This window comes from Wolffia australiana, chromosome 4 (genome assembly GCF_029677425.1).
Source record: "Wolffia australiana isolate 7733 chromosome 4, ASM2967742v1".
NCBI classification, from domain to species: domain Eukaryota; kingdom Viridiplantae; phylum Streptophyta; class Magnoliopsida; order Alismatales; family Araceae; genus Wolffia; species Wolffia australiana.
The window spans coordinates 13,084,491-13,094,481 of NC_135838.1; the positions used below are offsets into that span (position 1 = coordinate 13,084,491).

The following is a 9,991-nucleotide window of genomic DNA, read 5'->3' on the forward strand; positions in this document are numbered from 1 at the left end:
CAAAATAGAAATGGTACCTTTTCTTGATGGGTATTCATTAGATAATTATTACTTCAATCATGTACTCTTGAAATAAAATTACAGGAACAAATTATACTATTAGCAATCACTATACGAAATTGAATTAGTCAATAACTCCCAGGAAGCTGTTTAAGCATATATTGGGGGATAGATTTAGAAGAAAAAGGCCGAACTATCCCGAACTTTCAGCCCAAAACTCCTCTTGGGTGTCAGCTATTATGTTTTGAAGCTAAACAACTATGGAACATTAAGTAATCTGCTCTCTCATCAATCGACATCATAAATCACCATTGTGGCAATAAAGCCTCATATTTCTTGAAGTTTCTAGATCAAATCTAAATTAAAAATGAACTTTAACGCACTGCTCCCACGTCTCCTTGACTTCACCAAAATGTGTCAACCATTGGGATAGTCACCCTCAGAGTAAATGCTGGTCAGTCGTACCACACACCCCAATGTCCACTCACAACACCACCCTGCTCAGTGCCCTGCCTTGACACTCCGCACGCCTTGAGCACCCATGCCCTTTGGTCCTCATTGTCACCAATGTCCCAAGCCTTGGTGTTTGTGTGGCACAAAACAAGTCGTGGGGACACACCACGTGCCTTACATTACTGTCATTGCTTCCATGTGTGAAGGCTATATCTGCCACGACGGCCATGTGCCTAGGCCTTGTTGGAATATGGCACGATCCCTGCATGGGATAATCCATGGGTCATGTCACAAGCAACAAAAACCCATGCCCCGCCTCCCCCTGATCCGCTGCACGTGTGCGCCAATGAGCATGAGCACCATCTAGGCATGGGCTCTAAAGAACAGGGACGTGCATCACAGGCCATGGTGTGCATTGTGGTAACATGATAGGTTGGGCTACCATGATCCAGCGTCGAAGTATACGGGGTGTCCCTTGGGCAAGTATACGGCTTACGGCCCGGGCACTTTGTGCAGTTACCACATAGCTCTTCACATATGAATGCCCCATACCTTTGGGCCTTACACAAAGCCATCTTTGCATTTTTGAAAACTGATTCTATGATACGATGGATCGGACAATCTGAAAGAAACTGTAGTATGGGGAGCTTGCCTGTCAGGCAGACAAAGAATGAAAGTGTCGGGCTTGGAGAAGACAGGAGGATAGTCGAGGAATAACATTTGAAGATCCTCAAATCCATCATTGTCAGTCACTAGCACAATCATGCTTGCTTCTCATTCAATAACAATCAGGACTCTTAGATCCACCTCGAATGCATTGTTCCAAGTCCAAAATTCCATCAACAGATGTGGAAAGTTGACAAAGAGCTTCTGTTAGTGTGTTCTTCCCCAAATTTTTCGCCCAAGATCTAATCATGTTCTTCCCCAAAAATTTCACCTATCTAATCATGTTGTTTCCCAATACTTCTGATATTTTTAAGTCAACTAATCTAATATTGTTAAGCAAACTATGAAAGTGACCGTTCAGCAAAGGTATTTTTAGAATGTTATTGTACAACATATTTGAGCTAGAGAGGACTAGTTTAATGAATTTTTCTTGGTAATCAGGAATAATTTCTTGATTTTACCCTAATTCATCCAGTTAATTGTAAAGTGATTCACCATTGCGATTCCGTAAGCCTGGCTCAAAATTATTAAATCATATAACATGTTAACATATTTTACTTTGCCTTTAGGTAATGGCTAGGGATGTCCTTGTTTAGGGCACTATCAAAACAAGGAACTTAATGAATTAATTTTTCTTTCTTGGAATTTGAACTTACAACAACTTTTAATATAAACATTGTTTGCTCTTAAGGCTGATTGTTTAGTTGTGGATGCATGTGTTTCTTCAGGTCATGGCTAGGGATGTCATTATTGAGGGCACTATCAAAAGAAGGAACTTAATGAATTAATCCCTATTTCTTGGAATTTTAAATTACAACAACTTGTGAAGTAAACATTCTTCTCCTTTTATAGGGAAGAAACATCTGCAAGTTACATGCATATTTATCTTATCCCCTTTTCTGTTTTCCAAGAAAATGACTCACATATGAGCGGGGCCTTCCTAGTTTGCACTGTTCTGGGGTGTATAAAAAAAGCGACGAGACTGAATGATGTGACCACGTTTAGATTTAGACGACGTCTTCGAACAGCACCTTGTCGACATGAACCTGAAAGATGGATGGGTCGCAGTTGGCGTAGTAGAAAAGGCTCTTGGCGACGGTGAGAAATGTCTGCAATGTACACGCCCCTTCCCCGGCGCTGCTTCGAAGCACAACCTGCACGAGCTCTTGCATGTCTTGGTCCGGATCCTCAACCTGGGACTGATTGCAGATACTAAGAGAAGCTTTTGAAAAGAAGGCGCATCTAGTAATCGGCGACATCATTGATTTTGACGCCAAAACTTTGGTTTATTTTTTTTCTTAATGATGCCGTTGATGCTACTCGTTTACGCTACACACCATCGTCAAACGGTTCATAGGAGAATAAGGAAATACCTTAAAAACGGTGAGATTACTACGTACCTGCGAGGAACCGCCTAAAGTATGTAGACGAGGAGACAAGGACGATATCAGTTGAGCAAGATGGGGGTGGATTTCCTGAACCCCGGAAGGCTGACGGGGGGTGGCACGTAGAGACTCTTCAAGATCAGTACGCCCGGCGCAAAGCTCTAAAGACCGCACCAGTAGACGCCCCGACTCGTCCTCTTCCCGTGCTCGTGCCAACAACCAGTCTTCCCACTACGACAGCCAAGAACTCGACTTTCACATATTTGGCGATCAAATGGTGTACAAATTGACGACGAAAGAGTCGAAATAGCGAGTGACATATCTTGATCCTTCGACGAGCCTAACGACGCAAAGAGATAGAGAGAGACATTGATTAAGAGAGATATAGAGAGATTCAGAGAGACATTGATTGAGAGAGAGAGATAGAGCTATTCAGATACACATTAACTACGAGAGATAAAGAAGAACTCAGAGATATATTGATTGAGAGAGATAAAGAAGAAATTAGAGAGATATTGCTTGAGAGAAAGATATAGAGATTAACTTATATGAAGAGACTAAGAGAGATAGGTACAGAGAGATTATAATATAGAGAGAGAGATTGAAACAGATTGAGCTAGATAGAGAGATTAAGGGAGAGATAAGTAGATAGATAGATATATAGATAGATAGACAGATAGCGAGAGTTGTCTCACCTTTGAAGGCCAAGCAACTCGAGCTTCTGAGAAGACTGACACCGCTGGAAGTCCAGCTTGGCAAGCTCCAAGAAATCGTCGTTGTTCACATCTCGATATAGATCCTTGGTTAAATATCAGATGGCAACTACACTTCTTCCTGCCATCTCATAACATTTCGAAAAAGGCGCAGTCACCTCACCTGTATAGAGTCTTGCCGATCCAGACGTCCCTCTCACCGCCGTACTGCTCGATATAGATCCTCGCCTCCACGCAAGGGAGACTGGCGTTCCAGGAGAAGTCTAAAGCGTAACTTACCTGACCACAATTACCGAAACCTTAGCGAAAGATTAAAGAAAAATGGGTAAAGTTAATGAATACTAAATTATCACTTCGCCCGGCAGGTCCTTGGTTATAATCCAGTTGTCCATGAGATCGTTCTGCTCCCGGCGCTCCCTAAGGTACTTATCGGAGAACCCCCTCGCCAAAAGGAGGATCTCCTCGCCTGGGAATGACAGCTGTGAGGCCTTGTTAAGGTCGTAGATACCAGTGAGACCCTGCGTCGTTTGTCCTTGAAAGCAGAAGAATTCCCCGTCCTTCTCAAAGCTCCGGAAAACCTCTGTCCTCACGAATACAGCGTAGGGCTTAGCTGGTGATCATACAATACAAATTAGTTATTTCACGTACCAGCTGAGACATCATATCCGTGAAGACGGAGAAGTCGAAAGCCCATCTCGGACGTTCGAAAGCCTCGCCCACGCAATCCCGTCATTCGTCCAGAAACTGAGGCAGAGACACAGACGCAAGAAAAACTCGTTAGTAAAATAGTACCTTTAAAGCTGCCGTTTTAACTATATTTTTGTAGGTACTGGAGAATGAAGCTCCACCTGTAGACGTAATCCATGCACTGGCGTATCTCCTGGATGAAGTAGCGAGAGATGCTCAGCCTCTGCAGCCGGTCAACGGCCCAAAGGCGTTCGAAGAGATCAACGGGGTAGACGTTCGGCACTGCGAGGTTTTGGACAGTTACGAGAGGAGAAAAAAAGAGAAGCATGCAGACGATCTGATCTGGTCTTCGCCGTCACCGATAACGTCAACGAAGTCGTCCTCGTCTTTGTTAAACTCACATTAATCAGGAGAGACGGTGACGAAATTGTCGTTGATGACGAATTTTGCATGAGAAGTTTCGTCATCATACGCCTACTCTAATCGAAATTGGATTGGGTGGGCGCTGACCTCCTCCGTCGAATCTCTGAACTATATCACTGCAGATAATTCAAGCATTTTCTGTCGCCCGTACACATGAGAGCGAAAGCCGAGGAAGACGGCGAGAAGAGGAAGGACCCGTCTGGGCTGTGAAGTGCAAGGATCTTCTCCCAATCAAGATCCCGCAAGCCTTCTAGACTATATAGAAGTGGGGTGGGCACTTAGTGGATCATGTATTTTGGGATCCTAATAAATTACATCGAAGGAAAGTTAGAGAGAGACGAATAGATGACAGAGATTGGGGGAATACTACGTATCAGCATGAACTTCCGTTTTTGTCAGCCACGCAGCATGAACTTTCATACTTGTTCAAAAAATAGCACGAACCAATAAGAAGACTCCAAGTGGCGTCTTCTTATTTTTTTGGTCAGCGATGGTCAAGTGCTGACGTGGTAGCCAGGTGGATTCCACCGTGGTACCCAGGTGGACTCCACGGTGGCATCCACATCTCCGGCCGCTGACGGCGCCCGTCTCCGCCCGACGCCGCCGCGCGTCTCCGGCCGCCGACGCCGTGCGTCTCCGGCCGCCGACGCCGCCGCGCGTCTCTGGCCGCCGACACCGCGAGTCTCCGGCCGCCGACGCCGCCGCGCATCTCCGGCCGCCGACGCTTCCTCTCTTTTGATAATGGTGTCTACAAATGTCAAACCACAGAGAAGGACGAAGAGAAGAAGAAGAAGAAGAAGAAGAAGAAGAAGAAGAAGAAGAAGAAGGAGTAGAAGAAGTCGGCGGCCGGACAATCAGAAGGAGAAGTCGAGATGACGATTAATAAGAGAAAAAAAAGCATAAAAGAAAGAGGAAGGAGGACATGAAAAATGAAAATAAAATGGAGAAGAATAAGCAGAAGAAGAAGCTAAACAATAGACAGAAGAAGACAAAGAGAAATGACGACGATAAGAAGTAGCAAAAGAAGTGGAAGAACAAGAAATAAACGAAGAAGACGAAGAAGAAGAAACATAAGAAGAAGAAGAGGACAGAGACAAAGGAGAAGAAGGCGGAGCCACATAAGAAGAAAAAGAACAACAACAAGGAGAATAATAATAATAATAATAATAATAATAATAATAATAATAATAATAATAATAAGAAGAAGAAGAGGAAGAAGAAGAAGAAGAACAAGGAGGAGAAGAAGAAAAAGGAGAAGAAGAAGGAGAAGAGGTAGAAGAAGAAGAAGAAGAAGGAGAAGAAGAATAAGAATAAGAAGAATAAGAAGAAGAAGGAGAAAAAGGAGAAGAAGAAGAAGAAGAAGGAGGAGGAGAAGAAGAAGAAGAAGAAGAAGAAGAAGAAGAAGAAGAAGAAGAAGAAGAAGAAGAAGAAGAAGAAGAAGAAGAAGAAGAAGAAGAAGAAGAAGAAGAATAACAAGCAGCAGCAGAAGAAGAAGAAGAAGGAGAAGGAGAAGAAGAAGAGGAAGAAGAAGAAGAAGAAGAAGAAGAAGAAGAAGAAGAAGAAGAAGAAGAAGAAGAAGAAGAAGAAGGAGAAGAAGAACAAGAATAACAAGCAGCAGCAGCAGAAGAAGAAGAAGGATAAGGAGAAGAAGAAGAAGAAGAAGAAGAAGGATAAGGAGAAGAAGAAGAGGAAGAAGAAGAAGAAGAAGAAGAAGAAGAAGAAGAAGAAGAAGAAGAAGAAGAAGAAGAAGAAGAAGCAGAAGCAGCAGCAGCAGCAGAAGAAGAAGAAGAAGAATAACAAGAAGAAGAAGAAGAATAACAAGCAGATGCAGCAGTAGCAGCAGTAGCAGAAGAAGAAGAAGAAGAAGAAGAAGAAGAAGAAGAAGAAGAAGAAGAAGAAGAGGAGGAGGAGGAAGAAGAAGAAGAATAAGAAGATGAAGAAGAAGAGGAAGAAGAAGAAGAAGAAGAGGAGGAGGAGGAGGAAGAAGAAGAAGAATAAGAAGATGAAGAAGAAGAGGAAGAAGAAGAAGAAGAATAATAAGAAGAAGAATAAGAAGATGAAGAAGAATAAGAAGAGAAAAAGTAGAAGGAGACGAGACAATATGTAATCGCTATTTGTTGCAGTAGATAACATTAGAATGAACGTGCCAGGGTAAGTTGAGAGGTTGCGGCGTAATCTGGGTGAAGCAACCGCTGCTGGTGTTGTGAGTCGTGGGAAGTTTCCTTGAAAAATCATTTCTTTCGGTCGTTGATTAAGGCCAATTCGTAGCTGAAGAATTTAGCCTCGGGAGGGCCGAAGGAAGTAGATACAGGAAGAAAGAAATAACGAGTGAACAAAGAGGTCGCAGATCTCCGCAGCAGGACAGTCTTTGTATTTACAGGCAATCTTGAATTCCCCTCCTCAAGATCATCGGCGGCAAGGATGACGTTGAGATTGTCCCTGAGAAAAGGAAAATGTGATGTTGAAATTGGTTTGCTTAGAGCGTCAGCTAGTGGCCGTCTGCTGTCAACAAATTGTATCTTGAGTGCCTTAGCCGCCACCTGTTCCCGAAGAAAGTGATAATGTATCTCGGTATGCTTCATTTGGACATGAAACGCCAGATTTGCTGCAGATATGTGGCGCCTAAGTCATAACACCATTGGATTCGCGATGAGTCAGGTGTAACGTCAAGCTCTTTTAGCAATGCTTGAATCCACGAACTTTAGCGGCTCCATTGGCGAGTGCTTTATACTTGGGTTCGGTACTTGATCTGGGAGCATTACATATGCCCATGTTGCTTTTCTGAGCTTACAAGACACCAGATAGTTTCCAAGAAAAAATAGATATGCTCATGTTGATCTTCGATCAGCTTGATCATCTGCCCAATCTGAATCATGTGAATCATTAATAGTCAAGTCGGATTTTCTATAAACAAGCAAACCACGAATTATGCTGCACTTTAGATAACAAAGTAAGTATTTCAGAATTCGGGGAATGCATTTTTTGGACAGCATTTAAATTGCAAATCCTATGTCAGCTCTGTGTAGTTTTAAATATTGAAGAGCACCAATAGGATGTACGTAACGAGAATCATCAAATGGTTTATTTTCACAATGAGGTCATTGGGGTAGAAAGCGGTATAGAACTTTCCATGTTAGATAAAATGAAACCTTCTGGATACAGTATTAGTTAAATTCCAAAAAAATACTGTGCAATTCAAAGACTACATGATGTGATACGACGACGGCCGGGATCGATCGGCGCGTTTCACGTCACAGGGTTATGATGCGAATGTATGGGATGTAAGCCGAATGATGAGAAAATACGAATGAGCAGATAAGGACTTGACGGATAACGACGTCGGCCGTGTCTACTAGGTGAGGGGCATCTAACAGCCCTGGAGCGTTCGGCGTCCAAGTCGGATGACAGTCCGTCTACCACAAGAATCCCTATGCTCGACAAGGTGGCTAGTCCTATCCGATGATGTTCGAGAATATCACGGTAGCGGACGCGATAGGGGAAGACGAGACTGTCGAAGATAATAATACTGGAGTTTATAGAGGGGAGACGAGACTGACCTTTGTATCGCTTAGTCCAAGGCGTCCAAGTCGTCGAGCGAATGCTTAGTGTCGGGTTGTGCGGACGAGTGTCGTTGGCGAGGACAAAACTGGGTGCGGACGGTGCGGTCGTAACTACCAGCAGAGAGCTGAGTCCACGGGTGGCGTGCAACAAAAGTCAGAGCAGAGGGCGCACAAGGCGCGCGCTTGGCTGGCGCACGGCGTAGTCGTGTGGGCGGGCAAGACAGCGAACCAAGTATTGTGGGAATAGTCGTGGGGGTGGGGCAGAAAACCAAGTAATCGGTTATGGCGTAGAGGGTGGGAATCAAGAAATCAAGAAAGATGAGGGTGAAGGGGAGAACGAAGGGGAATCAAGGAGATATGGTGAGATCAAGAAATCAAGAAATCATGAAATCAAGAATTCAAGAAATCAAGAAATCAAGAAATCAAGGGGAAAGAAAGTGGGCGATCAAGAAAGACAAGAGGATGCGGTTGGGAATCAAGAAATGATGGGGAAAGGGGGTGGGCGATCAAGAAAGGCAAGACGAGGCGGTTGGGAATCAAGAAACGATGGGAGAAAGGAGGGTAGGCGATCAAGAAAGGCAAGACGAGGCGGTTGGAAATCAAGAAACGATGGGGAAAGGGGGGTGGGCGATCAAGAAAGGCAAGAGGAGGCGGTTGGGAATCAAGAAACGAGGGGGAAAGGAGGGTGGGCGATCAAGAAAGGCAAGACGAGGCGGTTGGGAATCAAGAAACGATGGGGAAAGGAGGGTGGGCGATCAAGAAAGGCAAGACGAGGCGGTTGGGAATCAAGAAACGATGGGGAAAGGGGGGTGGGCGATCAAGAAAGGCAAGATGAGGCAGTTGGGAATCAAGAAACGATGGGGAAAGGAGGGTGGGCGATCAAGAAAGGCAAGACGAGGCGGTTGGGAATCAAGAAACGATGGGGAAAGGAGGGTGGCGATCAAGAAAGGCAAGATGAGGCAGTTGGGAATCAAGAAACGGAGGGGAAAGGGGGGGGGGCGATCAAGAAATGGTGGAAGGGTGGAAAAAGGTACCAAGAAATGGCTTTCTTGAACTGTAACAACCAAGAACCCTCCAAGAAAGAGGAGTTCTTGACGGATCTGGGGTGTGCTCCCTCGACGGAGCAGATTTCCCCGGTTGATGGCATGTTGGCGACGCTTCTTGAATCTCCCAAGACCCCGGAGTAATCTCGGCGAAGGCCTCTTTCGATTCTTGATGGCGGCTTCTTGAAACTCTTTCCTCGCACCGGAGTGATCTCGGACGGCGCTTTAACACATCTCCTCGGAGTGATCTCGACGGGAGAGGCGTGGGCTCTACCCACGGAGTGATCTCAACGTGGGGTGGGGCTAGCCAAACCCCTACACTACTCTCTACGATAGGGGAGGCAATTGTGAATAAACTTTTCAACAATGACTCCAAGGTGTTCCTTGGGCATGCCATCCCCTTATATAGTGAGGATGGGTGCCGAGTGAACGTGGGAGAGGACGAACCGTCGCGAGACGTGGTTCGGCCTCCCTTACAAATTCAAAATACAAACATAAAAAGTAAAAATAGCGAGGCGGGGCCCAACAACATTGGCCCAGTCCACGAATCAAAAATACAAACACACATGAAAATGAGCATAAGTAAAAAGATAAAAGTTCTTACGCGGGGTACTTAAACCCCGGGTGGCGAGCGTCGGCGCGAGCTGCTCGGCGTGGCTGACGACATCCCGTCGCGTCATCCTCGAGATGGTTCTTCGTCATCGTGGCGTCGTCCTCGAGATGGTCCTCCATCACTACAGTCAGCAAATTGATCTAGTATGTCAACAATGTTTTCAATTTCACTGAGATTTGGAGATGTTATTAAAATATCATCTACATATATCATAAGAAAGATTGGATTCGTCTTTTTTATCTTCAAAAAATCGTTTTTGGTCCAATGAAATCAAAAACATGAAGCAAAGATGATAATTCATTAAACCATGCTCTCCATGAATGTTTTAAACCATAAATTCGTTTCTTTAGAAAAGAAAAAATCAGGATGAGTAATGTCTTTGAAACCTGGAGGTTTGCCCATGTATGGTTTCCCTTCAAGTCTCCCACAAAAATGTGTTTCATACATC

At 44.5% G+C, this 9,991-nt stretch overlaps 1 pseudogene across 1 annotated transcript; it reads right to left on the reverse strand.

The window, feature by feature from the left end:
- Positions 1-1,940: 1,940 nt before the first annotated feature.
- Positions 1,941-7,041, reverse strand: LOC144702514 (ent-copalyl diphosphate synthase AN1, chloroplastic-like; annotated as a pseudogene). The gene is made up of 10 exons (XR_013581256.1): positions 7,028-7,041; positions 6,662-6,766; positions 4,415-4,630; positions 4,066-4,186; positions 3,866-3,961; positions 3,571-3,797; positions 3,381-3,496; positions 3,200-3,290; positions 2,520-2,735; positions 1,941-2,318 (listed from the first exon to the last, which is right to left on the reverse strand). The product of XR_013581256.1 is annotated as an ent-copalyl diphosphate synthase AN1, chloroplastic-like (transcript).
- Positions 7,042-9,991: the final 2,950 nt, after the last annotated feature.